The sequence below is a fragment of the Polypterus senegalus genome, chromosome 17, assembly GCF_016835505.1.
Source record: "Polypterus senegalus isolate Bchr_013 chromosome 17, ASM1683550v1, whole genome shotgun sequence".
Classification (NCBI taxonomy): Eukaryota; Metazoa; Chordata; class Cladistia; order Polypteriformes; family Polypteridae; genus Polypterus; species Polypterus senegalus.
In genome coordinates this window covers 50,094,670-50,114,446 of record NC_053170.1, presented here as the reverse complement: position 1 = coordinate 50,114,446, position 19,777 = coordinate 50,094,670, and positions in this window count along the sequence as shown.

Sequence of the window (19,777 nt, the reverse complement as noted above, 5' to 3'; positions counted from 1 at the left end):
ACCGGACCCCCTGATAAGAGCTGTTCGGTCCCTGTACAACCAGTGTCAGAGCTTGGTCTGCATTGCCGGCAGTAAGTCAAGCCCGTTTCCAGTGAGAGTTGGACTCCGCCAGGGCTGCCCTTTGTCACCGATTCTGTTCATAACTTTTATGGACAGAATTTCTAGGCGCAGCCAGGGTGCTGAAGGGGTCCGGTTTGGTGCACTCAGGATTGGGTCACTGCTTTTTGCAGATGATGTTGTCCTGTTTGCTTCATCAAGCCATGATCTTCAGCTCTCCCTGGAGCGGTTCGAAGCTGAGTGTGAAGCGGCTGGGATGAGAATCAGCACCTCCAAATCTGAGACCATGGTCCTCAGCTAGAAAAGGGTGGAGTGGGGGGGAGAGATCCTGCCCCAAGTGGAGTAGTTCAAGTATCTTGGGGTCTTGTTCACGAGTGAAGGAAGAATGGACCGCGAGATCGACAGGTGAATCGATGCGGCATCCGCAGTGATGTGGGCTCTGCATCGGTCTATCATGGTGAAAAAAGAGCTGAGCCATAAGGCAAAGCTCTCAATTTACCAGTCGATCTACGTTCCTACCCTCACCTATGGTCATGAGCTATGGGTAGTGACAGAAAGAATGAGATTGCGAATACAAGCGGCTGAATTGGGTGTCCTCCGCAGGGTGTCTGGGCTTTTCCTTAAAGATAGGGTGAGAAGGTCAGTAATCCTGGAGGGGCTCAGAGTAGAGCCACTACTCCTCCGCATCGAGAGGAGTCAGATGAGGTGGCTCGGGCATCTGATCAGGATGCCTCCTGGACACCTCCCTGGTGAGGTGCTGGGCACGTCCAACCGGGAGGAGGCCCCGGGGAAGACCCAGGACACGCTGGAGGGACTATGTCTCCCAGCTGGCCTGGGAACGCCTTGGGAATCTCCCAAAAGAGCTGGAGGAGGTGGCCGGGGAGAGGGAGGTCTGGGCCTCTCTGCTTAAGCTGCTGCCCCCGCGACCCGACCCCGGATAAGCGGAAGAGAATGGATGGATGGATGGTACTGTATCCATGACAGTCTACCCTTATAAGCCATGAGACTTTCACCGATACTGACATCACACTCTGAATTTTTGCTAGAATGGCCTGGCATATCTCCCAAATTTTCTTCAGTTTGGCTGCTGGATGGGTATTCTCATCAAAGTCTTCATTGTTGGTAAAGTTCAGATATTTCATAATTAGTGAAAACCTTCACTCAGACATAATTTCACCAAAGAATAGCAGCACTGGTAGCACTTTTATAGCCTGAGTGATTCTCGGTTCTAACATTTACACAAGACGAATCTGTACAATTGCCCGAGTGACACTCGGGACTAACACTTTTAGCACGGTTTTCGCAACCCACGTAGCCCTAGGGTCTAACACTTGCTAAGGAGGTTAAATCGGCTTTCTATTTATCATATCATTACTGCTTTTGCTATAGTATGTTACTGTTATTTTAGGCTCTATTTGTTATTTGGTATTATATAGTAAGTTATTGTTTGGGTTTATAAAAGGTCGATATTGTTTCCCACATAAATTAATGGTAATTGTTTCTTTACTTAACATCATTTTGGCTTACAAAACATTTCTTAAGATAGCAGGGGAAACCTGTATCTTTGAAATTCCAGAACACCTTTGGACCTATGGTCGTTCATTTTTTGGTTTATGTTGATGCTATTCTTTTGTTTGAACACCTGTATTAATCAGGGCTACTGGGCTGATACCCCAACATTTTTATGTTGTTGCTTTCTTACAGTATCATCATATAAATAATTTAGAACATTGCAGCAAATATTGTTTTCACTTTAACATTAAAGGGTTTCAATTTAACAGTGAAGGCTAGAAATCTTAATTAAATTGATAAAATAAAGTAACAAAAAAAGTTTTTTTACTTTGTGTATGTAAATTTTTCTTTATTTTGTCCTTTTTAGAATTGTCAATAGAAGCCTAACTGTACCACCATTTTGTAAGCCTGAGCAGGGACACTGATTTGTTTGGAGCCTACACCAGCAAGCTTAGGGAACAAGACAGGCACAATCCCCTGGAAAAGGCAAAAGTCCAAAGCAGTAAAGCCTAACCATATATAAGCATTGTCAAAACATGCCACAGAACTTATTTCTCTCTGTAGAATAGAAAGAAATTTAAGGTGTTATCTATAAACCTTTAGTAAGTATTTTCTGGCAAGTTCTTCAGACTGGAGATGTACCTGACGACTGGAGAGTTGCCAGAGTGACTCCACTCAATAACAAGAAAGATAAATGGATCCCAGTAATTATAGACCAATAAGCCTTACTTCAATCCCTTGTAAAATTATGGAAAACATAATCAGAAATAAATTAGAAGACTACTTGTAGAAAAACAATTTACTAAATAACAGCCAGCCAGTGTGGATTTAAGAAAGGAACATCCTGCCAAAGCAACCTGTTACACTTTTTTGTATAGGCAACTGAAATAGCAGACAAAAGAAATACATATGACAGAATTTTGTTAGACATTCAAAAGGCCCTTTATATGGTACCATGCAGAAGGTAAGTTCTTGAACTGCAATTCATTAGCACCAGAGGGAGCCTACAAAGTCTTTAATTAGTTAGGTACAAAGAATACAGGTGAAAGGAGAATAATATGACTACCTTGGAGTCCTAAATGATATTTTACTTAGATTTTGAATGGCTCAGTATGTAGTGTTGCTGCCTCATGGATCCAGCGTTCTGTGTCCCAACCCCATGCCGAGATATTCTCCATGTGGATTTTGCAATTTTCCTCAGTGTGTGAGTGGATTTGTCTCTTGTCACTCTGGTATTCTTCACACATTGGAAAAAATGTGCAGGATAGGTTAACTGTTGATTCCAAATTTGTCCCCCAGCATGGATGTCTGTGAGTGAGCCCCATCTTTTCTTGGAATAAACTAAACCTTTTATTTTGTCTCGTCTATCTATATTAAAAGATTAATATATTATTGAATTATGTTGGTACAATGTTACCTCTAAAATAAAATCCCTGCACGAGGGTTTAGTATGACATTCGCTTGTAACTTTAGTCTCTTTTATAAAATGTATATCGCCCAAGAATTAAACATTTGGTTCTTATATTGGCCTGGGTGTATTGGTGCATATCACTTCCCAACTTTAAACTTTACCACTGTTCCTTCATTTCTTTACCCCTTTCATAAAATCCAGTTCACATCTTTGAGATATTCCTGACCTTTCCTCTAAATATTCAGTATCTTCCTCAATTTTTTTTTTTCATCAACTAAAGTTGGCCCTCAAAACATCTCTTTATACTCCTGCATTTCATCTACAACATAAAATTGTTCATAGGATTTTTATAACTTATTTAATAGGATGATGGGCATAGTCCCTGACCACTTTGTAATATATAGTCTATTAAGGTTCCTGGTTTCATTTTTCTTTTTTATGCATTGGTCCTGCTCTCCCACCACACCTTTCTAGTTCTGCATTTCCACCTCTCTTTCATTCCCCTTAGATGCATCTATCTATCTATCTATCTATCTATCTATCTATCTATCTATCTATCTATCTATCTATCTATCTATCTATCTATCTATCTATCTATCTATCTACATTTAGGTTTTTTCATTGCACACCTTTTCATCCATTAATAACAATTTGATTTCAGTAAGATTTTTAGTTGTGAAGATTCTCCTGGACTCTCATTTCAAAAACGAAGTGCAATACTTAATACATGCCTAGAAGAACTTATTTTATATCTTTGATGTTTTTGAATTTTCAGTTCATTTCTCTTTTTCATCCACTAGTGTGCTTTGAGAAAATATTCAGACCCTTTCACTTTTTTCACTTTTTGCTATGTTGCGGCCTTATGCTAAAATCATTTTTCCCCAAATCAGGCAACACTTAGTACTCCAGAATGACAGATCAAAAACAGTGTTTTAGAATTTTTTTGTACATTTCTTAAACATAAGCAACTGAAATATCACATTGACACAATTATTCAGATCTTTTGCTATGACACTTGAAATTTGGTTCAAGTGCATCCCATTCTGTTGATCGTCGTTGAGATGTTTCTATACTTTATTTGAAGTCCATTTGTGGTCAGTTAAATTGTGTGCATATAATTAGGGCAAGCACACACCTGTATATATAAAGTACCACAGTTGACAATCTCCATCAGAGCGAAAAGATAGCCATGAGTTCAAAAGAATTGCCTGCAGATCTTAGAGGCAGGATTGTGTCAAGTATAGATCTGGAAAAGCTGTATACATTTTATGCAGCACTGTAGGTTCCCAAGAGCACAGTTGCCATCATAATTCTTAAATAGAAGAGGTCAGGAACAACTGTGGCTTTTCCTAGTGTTGGCCACCCGGCCAAAATGAGCCAATTTGGGAGGAGAATGGTCTTGGTAAGAGTAATGAAGAAGAACAAGATGGTCACTCTTGTTGAGCTCCAGAAAACATTTGTGGAGATCAGTGAAATTTCCAGTAGTATAACTGATACTGCAACATTCCTCCCATTTGAGCTTTATGACAGAGTGAACAGACATAAGCCTCTCCTCAGTAAAAGACACATGGACACCAGCTTGGAGAATTTGAAAAGTCACTTAAAGGACTCTTAGAAACAAGATTCTCTGACCTGATGAAACCAATTTTAGTGTCATGTCTTGAGGAAACCGGTCACCAGTCATCACCTACTCAATATCATTCTAGCAGTGAAACATGGTGGTGGCAGCATCATGCTTTGGGGTTGTTTTTTTAGTGACAGAGACTGGGAGACTAGACAGGGGTGAGGGAAAGCTAAATGGAGCAAAATATAGAATATTACTTATGAAAACATGTTGCAATGTGCTCTGGACATCAGACTGGGCAACAGGACAATGAAACTAAGAACAAAGCAAAGACAACACAGGAGTGGCTTAGTGACCAAACTGTGAATGTCTTTGAGTTATCCAGTCAAAGACTGGACTTAAACCCAATCACAAATCTCTGAAAAGATCTGAGAATTTCTGTCCGCCAATGCTCTCCATCCAGCCTGACAGATCTTGAGAGAATCTGCAGCTGAAGAACATCAGAAAATCCCCAAATCCAGGTGTGTGATACTTTCAGTATCATACCCAAGACAATTCCAGGCTGTGGTCAACTGCTGTACTGAGTAAAGAGTCTGAATACTTGTGTCGATGAGATATTTCATGTTTTTCTTTTCTTTTTTATAAATTTGCAAATGTTTCTAAAATCCAGTTTTTGACTTTGTCATTCTGGGGTGTTGAGTGTTGCTTCCTGTTTATGTTAAATGATTATAACCCAAGGGTGCAACATAACAAATTTTAAAAAAATTGAGGGGGTATGAATATGTTTTGAATTTACTGTATGTCGTCCCTAGAGAAAGTAAAATTGCATTTACCAAAAAATTATTTCTTTTATATTAAGCAGGATGTGTGGGGTGGTGTGCTGCTAGTATAGCACCTCCTTTGTTTTCACTGCATTTTTTGTCCACCATCTCCAACTAAGGTGTGCCGACAGGTTGGAGACTTTCTCCTCTTTTTGATGTTTACATTTTTCTCATTTGGTTGTTTCTCCTTTTTCAAAATGAATTCAAATTGCTTCCAAAAAGTGCCGTGTTTTACTTATTTTAAACTTTTGCACAGGTCCTGAATGACTTTAATGACTGGATTTCTAACTATTTCAGTTTCTAAATGTATCATTTTTTTAGCTATGTAGTCCCTTTACTGGGTCGCATTTCGTTACAGACACAGGGTAAGCGTGAACTGAGGGAGCTCCATCACAGCTTTAAGCCAGCTGAGGTTAAAATCTAAATGAAAAGCCAAGCCATCCCCAACGCCAAGTAAACAGTGCTGTATTTTCAAATGACAAGCCCAAAGCCGTTATTAGCCGCTCCAATCATACATATAAACCATTTGTAATTAGTTTAATTATCATATAATTTTAAAAATATGTTTTAATAAAGGGTGTATTCATTTATTTACAAAGAGGGGGTTTTCTGAAAGCTTACTTCAGTAACGAATTCAGCATGTGCTTTAAGTAAACATCAAGTAGGAGAGAGGAGGCCTCCAACATATCTAGGGGGGCTGAATATCTAGATAGGGCTAACCCTAAAATAAGCCCTTCTTGGCATTTTTTTTTCCTTTTTACTGTTCACGGATGTAGCGAGGGAAGTATTACAGGCATATCTCAACAAAAACTTCCTTCCTGGCTCATAATATGGCGGGACATTACACTGTAGAAGGAAGGCAAACTCAAACAAAAACCCTCTTCAGGAGGCTGATTTGATCTGACGGGAGTTCTTAATGCTTTCAGTGCAATATTTACTGTTAGAGGAATGGAAAAGAAAATAAATCATCTCTGGGACAGCATTCCAGTCGCCTTTAATTAATAATGCATGGAGCAGCAGACTTGAACACGTTGGTCGAGTGTTTTTTTTTTTTCAGCTGGTATTGGCATGGCAGTGACAAAGCTGTTTTTGCCCGCAGAACAACAAGCGGTTCCTACATGACGGAGAGGGTCAATAAAGCAGTGTGCCCTGGAGAGCCTCTAGTTATCACTAGACAGAAAGCAGAGACGTGCACACTTTCTGGTGGTCGTCATTTCAGTTTATTATCACTCCCACCATAATTGGCATTAATTGGAAACCTGAGTTTGTGGGCCCCACCACATAGCAGCTGAAAGCAGATAATTGTAAGCTGTTAGAAGAGCAGCAACAGGTTGAAAAAAAGAGAGAATTTCCTTTTCCTTGGGATTCCACAACTCATTCACAGACTTTTCCTTGTGGTCCTGGTATGCCACAAAAAGTATATCCATCCATATTCAGAAGTTATTTGTTCCAATTTTAGGACAATGGGAGCTGCAGCTAATCCTAGCAGAACTGGACACAAGGTGGGCACCGACCCTGGTTGCAATACCAGCCATTCCTAGAGGATACTCACAGTCCTCACTCAAACAGGTTAAACTACAAAGGATACTCATGCTAATGTGCATGTCTGTGGGATGAAGAAAATTGGCGTCCTTAGAAAAACAACACTTCCAGATATGGGGAAATAAAAAATCCATACAGGTAAGGAGAATGGATTTGAAGCCAAAACTCTAGAGTTGGCAGTGCGAGGCCTTTCAGTCTCACACAGAAGGTGAGGTGAGGTTAGAAATACACTTCCAAGGTTCACTTCCCAACACTCCCTGTGGTAATTCTGATTATTACTTCAGAGTTCAACTGTACCCCCTTATTAAAGAACCAGATATCAAATAGATAAAAGTGAATGTGAGTGTGTATTTTAATGCACACCACTGAAACATTCTTCACTAAATTTTGCACAGATTCCCCATGTGTACTGGAAAGACTGTAGGCTGTGTTTCATTATAAAATTTAGTTAATGCCCACACAAGAGGCGTAGTTAGGGTTTTCAGCGCCCGGGGACAACTGAAGGTTTTGCGCCCCCTCCTGTTTGCCAAAATGCAATGGAGAAGGGAAAGAAAATTTTAAAAATGTATTTGAAATAATAGTATTTTAAGAAAAAAATTTCATATAAGTCTCTGAAAATGATAACACCGCCTCGTGTTCTTTAAAATCTAAATCCGTCATTAGTTTTTGTACAAAAAAATCTGTTTTCCGCATTTAAAAATGATTTTAAAGAAAATATATAGCAAATTATAAAGCAAAATAATTATATATTTATAAAAAACTGCATTGCTTACAATTTATTCATATGAAAATATGACGGGGAAACGTCTAGACTTTTGCAGCTATCTACTAGAATACTTCACCACAGCCCAATCAATTTTCTATCCAACACAAACACAAATCACTTGGCGCACAGAAATGGCGTTTGCAACAACTTAGACAATGATACACTAATGCCTCATGTCAGTCGTACAACCTGTTTAATAACGTCAAAAATGTTTCTGGGTGGGAGTCAAGTATGTTAGAGTAGTGGAGGGGATAAATTATTGTCTGTTGGGTATATAGAACTAATATGTGCTTCGAAATCAGAAAGAGACAAAAAATATAGGAAAAAAATATCCTCATACTGATGGAGTGATGGACTGAGTATGCAAATGTTTTTTATTTACTTTTTAGTGCATTTAAGAATGGAAAACATTTCATTCTAAAATTTCGTTACATCAATTTGGCACACCCTGGATGAGGCACCTGGGGACAGATGTCCACCCTTGCCCCCAGCTATGCCACTGGTCCCCACCCCAGGGAACACTGGGTACCCTGCTTGTGTTTATCCAGAATACAAATCCAAACCGTGTACCAGTCTCTATACCAAATTTTGGACAGATTGTCATTTTTATTGGGGAAGATTGCAGGTTTTGTTTCATTCTGAAATTTAGTTGGTAATTCCACCCCGATCTGTGCCAGGTCTTTTGCTATTCCTTGATAAAATTCAGAGTTGCTTATATAAGGCCAGTGCAGAAAAATCAATCTGTACATCACCAGAAAAAAACTAAATGGACATTAGTGCTGGAGCTAAGTTTCATAACCATTTCAATGTTTCCAAAATGTAGGATCCGAAAGTTTAAGACAATAAATGGATATTTTATGGCTAATTTAGAATGTTAAAAGGATTGGGTACTAATTCAGCAGTTAAAGATAGTGACCAAAATAGAAACAAAATAAGGTCGAAACAAAAATCAGAAAACCTTTAGAAAGAAATGACCAGAGAAACTAATTTTCTCTTGCTTCAACAAAGGCATTTACTTTAAGAAAGTTTTGACATTTAGTGTGCCTCAAGCTCACTGTGACATCACATAAACATACTGGTGCGGTAGGACAGGCCCCTACCCATGTGTAGCTTCATAATAACTTTAATTTAAAATCTTATGCCATTTGCAAATACCAACATGACTAGGCTGGACGACAGCACAGACTCTGTCTACCAACTTTTTTATTTCCAGTTGACCATTTTAAATTGTCTGAATAGAGTTACTGAACAACCAGAAGAAGTTGAAGGCATCATACAGAGGACGAGGCCTTCAACGTGTTCATTGGACCCTTTTCCTACTCCTCTGGTAAAAGCTAATTTATCAGACTTAAGCCCTCTCATTGCTGATATAATTAATCACTCTCTCCAGAGCGGCATAGTCCCACTGGCCTTGAAAACTGCAAAAATTAGACCTCATTTAAAAAAATCTTCTTTGGATCCTGAAGTGATAGCAAACTATTGTCCGAACTCCAACCTTCCATTTAAGGTTTTGGAAAAGGTTGTTTTGGTTCAGCTTCAGGATCACATCAAAAAATTCAATCTGTTTGAAAAATTTCAATCTGGTTTCTGAACTTCTCACAGTACAGAGACAGCCCTGGTCAGAGTCACCAATGACCATCGCTCTCCTTATCCTCCTGAACCTCAAAGCTGCATTTGATACTGTAGATCATAATATTCTCCTTCATCGTCTTCACTATATAATTGGGCTTTCTGACATTGCTTTGGAGTGGTTCAAGTCCTATCTTACAGATAAGGCTGAGTATGTGGTCTTGAGGGATGCTAAATCTCATACCCACACTGTCTCCGATGGGGTCCCACAAGGATCAGTCCTTGGGCCGACTCTTTTTAATATCTATATGCTACCCCTGGGTCACATCATCAGCAAGTATGGAGTTTCATTCCATTGCTATACTGATGATACGCAGCTCTATGTGAGACTGGATTCGACTTCTCTTACACCTCCATCAACCCTATCCTCCTGCTTGGATGAGATTGAGGCCTGGATGTCCAAGAACTTCCTCAAGCTAAACAGCACTAAAATGGAAGCTCTTTTAATTGGCACCCCACATTAACTTTGTTCCTCTGTAAATTGCATTTCCTTTTCTGACCGTACCATTACCCTCTCCCCTTCTGTTACAAATCTGGGTGTCAAGTTAGACTCCCATCTGTCATTTGATACACATGTCCATCACCTTTGTAAAACTGCACTCCTTCATCTCCGAAAACATAGTCAAACTCCGTCCCTACCTCTCCCTCTGTGACGCTGAAAAGCTGGTTCACGTCTTTATTTCATCCAGGCTGGATTATTGTAATGCACTCCTCATCAGGATCCCCAGCAAGAGCCTTCAAAAGCTCCAACAAATTCAAAATAGTGCTGCAAGAATCCTGATGATAGTGCAGAAATATGAACACATTTCACCAATCCTTTGGTCACTTCATTGGCTCCATATCCATCTTCGTATCAGATACAAACTCTGTTTGTTTACTCACCAGTGTATCCATGGAAATGCTCCACAATATCTGAAGGAACTCGCTATAATACAATCCATTGCAAGAAACCTCCGTTTTGCAAATACCTACAGCCTTCGCCCCCCTGTGACCAAACTTCATACAATGGGTGGACGAGCCTTTACAGCCGCTGCTCCACAGCTCTGGAATGCCCTACCAGAGAGCATAAGAACACAGCAGACTGTGGGTTGTTTTAAAAAAACAGCTAAAGACTTTTCTATTTAGGAAAGCTTATTAACAAGAATGCTATAATTATTGTTGTTTTATCTCTGTTTTTATCTTGCCTTGTCTTTGTTTAAACTTTTTATGTACCAATTTGAGATTTACTGCTAATGTAAAGTGCCCTATAAATACAATTATTATTATTATTATTATTATTATTATTATTATTATTATTAACCATAAAAAAGATGTTAAACAGACCAGGATATACACGTATATTTAGGAAAGTATGATGAGAGTACGAGTATAATATTTTAAAATTCTGAAATGTCGTTGTCTGAAACCAGAGACCAAAATTGTGAGCAAAGTCTAAACAAAAGGTTGTCAAAACGACAAGCTACTAAAACCATAGATTGAAGCTGTAAATGGAACGTTATGAGTTGTTAACCAGAAAGGTGTAAAGACTATGAGCACTAGACTAGAGAATGTTTGAGGTTTTATTCTGTAATCTCGTGTAATGTAGTATGCACTGCAGAGGGTTACAGAGGTCATGTCACATTAGATGACTTTTCTAGCGATTTTTAATCGTAGTCTTCAATGACATAATTTTAGCGAGGCAGAGGCAATTGGGAGCGCACTCCCATGAAGGTCAGTAGCATAGTCTGACATACACAGTGATTCACTCCAACTAGTCTGCGACTCACCATGACAATTCAAACAGGTTTGATTTTGTATCTAGTCGGATGAGGCAGGTGTTGTGTGCATGAGAGTTGCCAAGCAATAAGTACTCAGCTGGAATTACAAAGCATTTACCGCAGCAACGAAGAATAAGGAATGTGGGCCTAGGTTTAGACATCACAAACAGAAGAAGTTCAAAAATGACCAATAATCTTAATGGAGAATCACCTGATTTCCTAACCTGCACATCTTTGTAATGAGGGAGGAAGGCAAAGTGCCAAAAGAAAACCTGTGGGATCCTAGTGAGAATATGTACAGTGACTAGGCCAAAGACTATTGAGATTTGAAGTAGTAGGCCTATGTGCTGTGCCTGTGCCTCCTCCAAAAAATGCAAATACAGTAAAGAATATTCAAGAAATATGGTCAGTAGATCTATTTAGAAAATAACACTGGTTGGCACCAAAATCCCCGTGTGCTAACAAATCAGTGTGCTTTATAGATTTAGGTGTGGTGAATCAATTTCTGAAATTGAAATTTCTCTACGATAAACCATTCCTGCAAGATATCAGGTTCAGTGAAAAGCACTGTCCTGTAAAAAATTGTTGGTTTCAAAAAATAACTTGCATTCTGTAAACTGTGCAACATGTGCAAATGTTTCTGAAGTATATTTTGAGTTGAAATATGGGAGTCTTCCTCATTCTTTACGTTAGTTGAAGTGGGGGGAACCCAAAATCAAACAATTGCTATGCCTTTTATCTGTCAATCAGTAGTTTTTTTTTCATTCTTCATATTTCTTCAGAAGTATTTCAGGCATTTATATTATTGTCACAAAGCAAGAAAGTTGTTGTTAATATCAGTGCCTAAAGAGGAAACAAATAAGTGCCGGTACTCTCTGTTATTGTATGTTTCTTATTTTTTCTCCTTATACATTGCGTATTTTACTCGATTTCTTAATGGAGCATGGAGGTTGATATCTTCTCGTAGTTTCAACATAATGAAATATGACAGAAAGAGTTCATCCTTGGAATTTCAATGAGATATGTACATTAGATCATAGAAGGGGAGTGCTCTCTTAAGGCGAGAGGGACACAACCATTTACTGTCGGTACACTGCAGCCAAACTTGGAAAAGTGCTGGTGTACCAGCTCAGTTCAAGCTGTGGTTTAAATGGTTTTTATGAAAATATGCTAGGTTGGGTTGATTCGTTCATTGTCTTGACCAGGTAATGTGTACTGTTAGTAAATTAAAAACAGAGCTTGGGAGGCATTTGAAAGCATGTGCCACAATGTTCTTAGAAATTCAAAAGTGGAAAACAATGAAGAACTAGTTGAGGAGCTTCTCTCTTCTTACCTAGCCCCTTACCTAAAAATTCTTTACATTTATGTTGCTCTTTTCTCACTTCTCAAAGCATTTTACATAGTGTGTGGGAAGTGACTTCAACTATTTGGATGATGCAACAGCAGCCATTTTGCATTAGTACATTCACCACTGTTAGGCGGTGAAGGGGTGAAAGAGATAGCCAATTAGAGACAGGTGTTGATTAGGGGGCCAGGATGACTAGGCCATAAAGGGTAATTTAGCCTGGACATCAGTCTACACCTTATTATTTTCAAAAAATGCCCATGGAGCTTTAATAACCTTAGAGAGCCAGGACCTCAATTTTACATCTCATCTGAACTAAGGTGCCATTTTTACAGCACAGGGTCCCCATCACTGCACTGGAACATTGGAATCCACATTCAGACCACAGGGTCTGGTGTTTCTAACACCTTTTCCAGCAGCAACCCAAACTTTTGCTGGTCAGTCTCCCATCCAAAGTGCTGGCCATTTCCAAGCATGCTTAGTTTCAGGTACATTACCTATTCTGAAGTGCATGTGGTATGGGAGTGGTCACTAATGAATACAGAGAGAGTTCTAATTATAATTAAAATAATTATATATTTAATTGATATAATAATAATATATAATAATTTATAAAGTCTAAATAGTTCATTTAATTTTTTTTTTTTACAATTCTGTTACCAAATTGGGATTTAGCATTGTCAAATCTATAAAGAACACCTCAAATTTTTGACAGGATTTTTTTTTTTTTGTAGACCAGTGTAATGAATTTAGAAGAAAAGTAGCAGACTCCCCAAACAACTACTTCACCATCTGTGAAGTTCCTTAGGGATACTACTGATGGAGTGACAGGATATTAAACAAATAACAGAAGTAAATTTTCCAAGCAAATCCATCCATCCTCAACCTATATTTACGTACATTTCAATTTTTTCAAAGCTTTGTGCTCGTTTACAGGTGGCATGTACACTTCCTTATGCCAGATCCATTTAAAGTCATAAGTCAGCCTAACCACAGATGTTTGGGCTGTGGGAGAAAACCAGCTTCCCCCGAAGGAACTCCACAAGGATAGAGGAGAACTTGCAGACTTCATACAGTGGACTGAACAAGGAATGCCATTCTGGCCTCTGAAAAGGCATCCAAAGTAAGCAGTTTTCTCTTAGAGTTTTCCATATTTGCGGCTGGTCGCTTTTCTGGAACAGAAGTTCAACTGTGCCTCCAGTTCTTTTAAAAATGTCATCAAAAGGCAGTAGAAGTGTATTTGCATTAACCTCACAAAGCAAGCAGATGTCAGGATTATTCTGCTTATTTTTGTTAGTATGTTATGCTACCTGAAAAAAATAGAAAATGAAAAAGGTGGAGTTACTCTGAGGCACTGCTTAGTTAGTTTGTGAGTGAGCCTGGTATCAGGCCAAGGAAGTATGAGGAGAAAAGCGCAGACTCTGGCATTACTGAGTTCTAGTGAAAAATTGTGAATTTAAATAAAAAGTAAAAAATCTGCACTTCTAAAAGGCCAAGGTGCTAGACGCTCAGTGGTAAAGAGCCAACAACTAAAATAGATGATGACTGTCTGCGGGATGGATTTCCTGTCTATAAATTTTCTAAATTCAGTTCTATTAGAAAGGAACGGGCAGCTGCAGCCTATCTTAGTAGCACAGGATACAAATCAGAACGTAGCCATGGATTGGAACTGGCTCATAGCATGTTACACTCCTTTATACTGTGCACACATTAGTATTTCCAGTTTTTCTGAAGAACCTGAATAAAACCTACTTACTTATGGACAGAATGTGCAAACCCCACTTAGAAGCTGTGAATTTAAGAACTATCTGCTAACTTAAGTTAGTTTTCTTGTCTTATCATTAATTTTCAGGGTCACGAGAGCTGATGGGACCTTTGTTTTATAGATCCTTTAGGTGGATCAAGTGCAGACAGAAATACCCATGAGCATATGGGCTAGCATGCCAGTTATTTGGTTTGGCCCAGCCTGTGCACCGTGGTATCAAACAGTTATTCACTCAGGTCTGCCAGCGGTATCAGACAGACATTTTTAAAGATGATGCACACTGTGGTTTTGTCTGCAGTGTTTCTAAACAAATTCATATCATATTTTCTAAGTGAAGCTGTGCTCATCAAATAAACCCACAGTACAAACAACAGGTATAAGGCAAACAGCCTGCAACCACAGGTTTGAAGTCATTTCACCAAACCCTAGTTTTTATTGCATCACCTAAAGGGACCTGGCACCATGCTCTCTTTGCTTTCTTATTGCGTGACTGAGTAGAGAGACACATTGTAATTTATATGCCCAACTAACGTTAGTTGCAACATGAGCACTTGAATTAAAGACTGCCTTCCATTTTTTTGTGTTCATGGGTTTTGGTGTCAAAACAATATTTTATGTGGGACTCGACAGATTTTGTATACGCACTATTAACGATGGAGTACTTTTGAATACTGGACACACATTACTAATTCCTCACTTCCAAATGTGACAAACGCAGGTGACACTTATTTGTAGTTTTCAATCAGTCGCTCGGAGTATCGTGTGCTATACTTCAGTGTTAGGATCTCATTCGAAGATGTTCTGATTTGTTTTATTAAAGTATTGTGATTGTTACTTTTATTGTATTTTGTCAGAATCTCATTTCAGAACATCTTTTTTGTCCATATTTGAAATTATTATTGTTGTTATAAAATTGTAGCATTATTTTTTTAATGTCATTGCAGTGCCATTGTTATGATCAACAGTGTTTATTAATTTTTTTGTGAGTTTTTCTTAAAAAGTATTTATAATGTCTATGTCTATTTTGGAGTTTTGGAATGCAAGAATTCAGATTATAATGTCAGTTTTTGATTTAATGACAATCTGAAAAAGTAAAATATGTTTAGCCTCATATTATGATGTTCCATAACTTCCATAACAACCTTATTAGATTTTACTGAAATGTGTGACACGTGTGACATCACTCGGAGTGGCTGTATAAAAGTCGGGTGTGCATTTCAAAATTCTGAATAATTCATGGTTTTGCAAGCAAACAGAAATCTTTTTGATAATTGTCCTCCCGGTTTAAGAAGTCTAATTCTGGTTAGGTCTTTGAGTTCTTGTTAGCTTATTTGTTTTTGACAGCAGATCAGTTTGGCTTTCAGCATGGACCTTTGCTTCTCCTTTCTACATTTATCTCCCAGTCATTATCATTCTGTTCATACCATCCCTCCCCGAGACAGTAAAGCCATTTTGTTTGGTGATTTTCTCAAGAGACGCTGGCATGATGTGCATTATTTTCATTATTGCCACCATGTTGTTGACCACAACTATGCCTATTACTAGCTATGTGAGCAAAACAACAATGTGGCACAACATGTCATTGAGCTGCAACTATAAAAGATGGAGGCATGCACTGGCATGCATTAGATTTTAGGATTTTTAGATCCTCCAAAAAAAAAAAGACCAGCGACAGCCTAATGCTAAGGCAACTCAAAAAACAAAACAAAAGAAGGTTTAGTTTGATAATGATTTTATTTTAATTTCGAGTGATAATGGAGTACTGGTTTTTGGTGAAGAAATTTTTGACTATCATCTTTGACAATTGCCTGCACTTCTGAGTATTACTTTAATCGGTCAAAAAAGAAAAAAAATGCATAGATCTCAACTGCATTCTGATATTATTATTATTAATAATAAAGATTTGTAAGTTCCAAACAATGTGTGTGCAGGGCATTTAAGAAGGCAAAAACCCAAACAACAGCTGACCCAGACGGTTTTTATCCCATAACCTATCAATCTTTGCAGATTAGCAGCCCCCTGTACTGTGATGTCACAGTGCTGGTGCCTACAAAAACTGAACTAATGGACGTCAATGACATTAACTTGTTTGGATGGATCATCTACATCTACTGTATATCATTTTATTTTCAAAATTCCAGGTTATAAATGAACATTACAGCTATAAAGTTGGCTTTAAAGCACAAAGGCTACAGCATAATAAATAGAAAATGTGGATTTTGTTAAACTTTGTAATATGTTGAAACTGATTTGTTTGTAAACATCACATATTGTGAACTTTGTTATATGTATTTGAAATATTATTAATTTATACTAAACATGTTCTGGTTTGTGTATATTTCAAAAGCTACCCTCTCTTTACAATACTGTATATTTCAGTCTTCCTTTTTCTTTTTTCTGCTGCTTCATTTATTTCTGTAACACATTTTCAGACAAATGATGTAGCTCAGAGTGCTTTACAAGACATCAAAGAAGTAGATTCAAGCAAAGAAAAACAAATTTGTATATAAAAATACATAATGAACGCTTACCTAGGATAGGCATATAATTAAGAGAAACTTAAATACAGAATTATTTTTTTAAGTCTCTATGATGATAAGGTCAGTTGTCCAGGGTGAACAGAAAAAATAAAAAGAACTCTAGTTAAGCTGGATAAAAAACAAAATCTGTACGAGTTCCAGGCCAAAAGACTACCCAGTCCCCACTGGGCCTTTCTGCCTAACATAAATGTTCTGAAGTCATACTTTATTTATGTATTTATTTATTTAAGGCTTTGTCTTGGAGGATCCATAGCAGGTTTGCTGTATCCGATTTCATTCAAACATTCAAATATCACGGGCAGCTGCACAGGACTTTGATCAGGTGGTGGTGGCGCAGAATGCAATCACAGAAGAATTGGAAAAGAACCCTGAGGACAGTAAAGATAAAAAAAAAAACCTGCAGGTTTATGATAATTCTGCATATCTAGTTTATTAAGGGTAGAACTAAAATGTAGCTATGAAAATTTCAAATTTAAAAAGTGGGATTTTAGGGATAGCTTGGTGTATCAGTAACGTATTACAAAGTTTTGGTGCATAACTGCAAAAGGCTGTCTCACCATTTCTTTTATGCTTGGCTCCTGTATAAAAAGCAGACAATTAGAAGATTAGATTAGAAGATCTAAGGATATGACTTGGAATGTAGGGGGTTAGGTACTCCAAAATATAGAAAAGGAGCAAGATTATTTAAGGATTTATATTTCATTAGTAGTATTTTAAAGTCAGTTCTAATAGACACAGGTAACTAATGTAATGATGCTACAACGGTGAGATGTGCCACAACATTCCTCAGTCCTCCACTGTCCTATGATCTTGAGCTAGAGTCCCTTAATCAGCCTTATTCTAGGAAGACTAAATTCAGAAATGGATGACAATGTTTTAAAAACATTCATGAAAAGAAATCAAGTGACTGGTGCAAAGAGTTGATTGTAGAACAGAAAAGCAACACAAACACCACTCGTGATGTCTTTTATGTTTTTGGTAAATAGTATACTTTGAACTGCTGGAGTTGTGAGTATGTCAATCTACTCCACATATAAAAAATTCTAAGTTTAAAAGTGCAATGATTTTGTGCAACGATTTTATATGACCTTTTTTTTAATGCTTTAAATCGGCTTAATTTAAAACCTACATATATATGTTTGGTATCATTCTTTTCAGAACTTTAATGTGATGTTGATTCTTATTCCATTTTTAAATTATAAACTAAAAAATATCAAGAACTCACGTCCCGCGAGATGAGACTTTGTGCCAAGAGATTTAACCACGTCTGGGGATGGAAATAAAAGACAAAGAGTAGGACAGCTGCTGTACAGGATTTTAAATGTTTGAAGTGCTGCACGAGATGCAGTTCACGTGGCATGGCAGCAGCAGCAATCCAGTAGCTGATCGAGCAAAGAGGAAGTAAGAAAAAAACTGTATTTGTTTCCTACTGTTTCACCGTTTAAGAGTGGGTTTCAGAGGAGTGACCGTGTCTCCTTGGGGTGCGTTCAGCCCCCCTCTTCAAAATGCGAGCAGCAGAGACGCGAAGTGGCTGACGCATAGCACAGGCCCTTGGTGTCAGGGGGTTTGGCAAGCGAAGCGAGCAGGAGGGCGAACCCCCTAGTAGGCATATACACACGTGGGAATTTCACCACTCATTCCTACATCCCCTTCTTGTGGTCTTCACAAATCTAGCTGAATGGTCACATTATTGACACCCTGACTATTCGTTTAGTTATTTTTGGTAGCTCAGTTGACTGTACTTTACTCCACTGAAAAATGTTCAGTTTTTTTAGATGCTCTGGCTGCTTTCGTTCATGTGTACTTCACGTACCTGCCTATATACCCCATCTGGTTGTGAGGCACTCTTTAGTCTTTCCTTTTGGTTCTATGAACTCCCTTTCTATCGTTGTCTTTTTATTTTACTGGACAACAGTAATTTATCTTCTAGTTTCTGTCAAACAATATTTTTTTACCAACATTAGTACTAAGATAGTTTTAACGTTCAGGTGGAAGTTCTCCAAACAGATAATATTTAGACCCTGACACACATGCTCCTATATTCTCACTTGGAGATGTTCTCTGCCGTGATTTATAATACATGACAAATTGAACATCTAGCAGTGCACTGTAGAGGCTTCAAAAGTGCAAATATGTGCTTTATTTGATTGATTATGAAATTAAATCTGGCAAGTCATACTTGCAGTATACCCCACAAATGTTTGGCTTCATGCATTTTCATTGCCTTCCTAAAGTCATTCCTTTCTCTTGTTGTGGCTCGACAATTACACACGAGGATAAGGAGGGTGATACGCTGGGAATGTTTTTGCAGGTTACTGCAGGAGCTTGTCATATAGCACTACATTGCATAACAGTATCTCTCAATCTTAATGAATGCAATTCTGTTCCAATGGTAGTTTTGTTAAGTTTCCCAATGTTTCACATTTCAGAATTCTGAAAAGTTAAGATGTCCAAAGAGTATTCTCAGGATTTTCTAATATATAACAAGTTTAATTTGTTGGCGTCCCTCAATATTAAGTGCTAGATTGGCATCATGGTGCTTTTCAGGACTCAGACCCTCTTCAGCTGACATACTCGTATCAAAGGGATAGGTTAGAGGATTACACCATCATTTTGGGCCTATACATTACCATCAAACACCATGAAAGGCAAAATACTTGTGATAAGATGTCAGTTTCCACAAAAATTCTAAATGAGTATGTGGTGTCATACATGCGTGTCTGGGGACCACCGTCCAGTTCTGGTGAGGTAAGCAGTTCCACCCTGAGATGAGACATTGTCTTCTCCTTCCTCCTCAACAGCCAAGAAAAAAAAACCCAGAAGGACGACCACTCCAAACCCCACTACCCAGGTACATTCAGTGGAATCCGACAGGATGTATACTGTAGGTGAAATCATAAGTGTAACTTAAAGAAAAAAACAAAGAACTGCTTTAAATAAATGAATGATGACAAAAGTGACACATTTAAAAATAAGATAAATGAAACACTTTTTAAAAATATTTTTAATGTCAGTGATGAACAATTATTTGTATTTTACACATGACAGATTCTCCCTTTTCAATGGGA